This window comes from Cariama cristata, unplaced genomic scaffold (genome assembly GCF_000690535.1).
Source record: "Cariama cristata isolate BGI_N322 unplaced genomic scaffold, ASM69053v1 scaffold26565, whole genome shotgun sequence".
Classification (NCBI taxonomy): Eukaryota; Metazoa; Chordata; class Aves; order Cariamiformes; family Cariamidae; genus Cariama; species Cariama cristata.
The window spans coordinates 9,354-9,881 of record NW_009619647.1 but is presented as its reverse complement, the minus strand read 5'-3'; positions in this window follow the sequence as shown (position 1 = coordinate 9,881).

The window sequence follows — 528 nt, the reverse complement described above, 5'->3', positions numbered from 1 at the left end:
AAGGAAAAAAAAAAAAAAGAAAAAAAAGAAAAGGGGGGGGGGGAAAAAGAGAGAAAAGAAGAAGCAACCACCAATTCTGAAAGGGACTCCAAGGTCTCTGAAGAGCTGACCACGAGACAGGGGCCACTCGATAAAAGCGCGAGCAAAGGAATTGCCGTGCACACCGCAAAACCCGTGATCGATGGGGGTGGGGATGAGTCGGGGCCTCTGATTAATTGGGATATCACTCCCTATCTCTGCAATCGTCTGGAGCTGACATGTGCAGAGGGGCCTGCGGCAAGAGGGATAAGGGGGGGTTGGGGACCTGAGAAAGGAGAGCGATGTGGACCGTTCTGCCTGGGCACAGCTCCCCACAGGGAGTGGGATGGGGGGGGGACACAACCACAAAACTTGTGTGGGGAAGTGCCCCTTTCTTTTGAAGAACTGCGGTGAAATGCCAGCACGGGGAGGCGTGGGAGGGGGACCATGGCCACCATATCCATAAACCAGAAGGGACCGATATCCCGGCTACTGGGGAAGCTGAGCGGG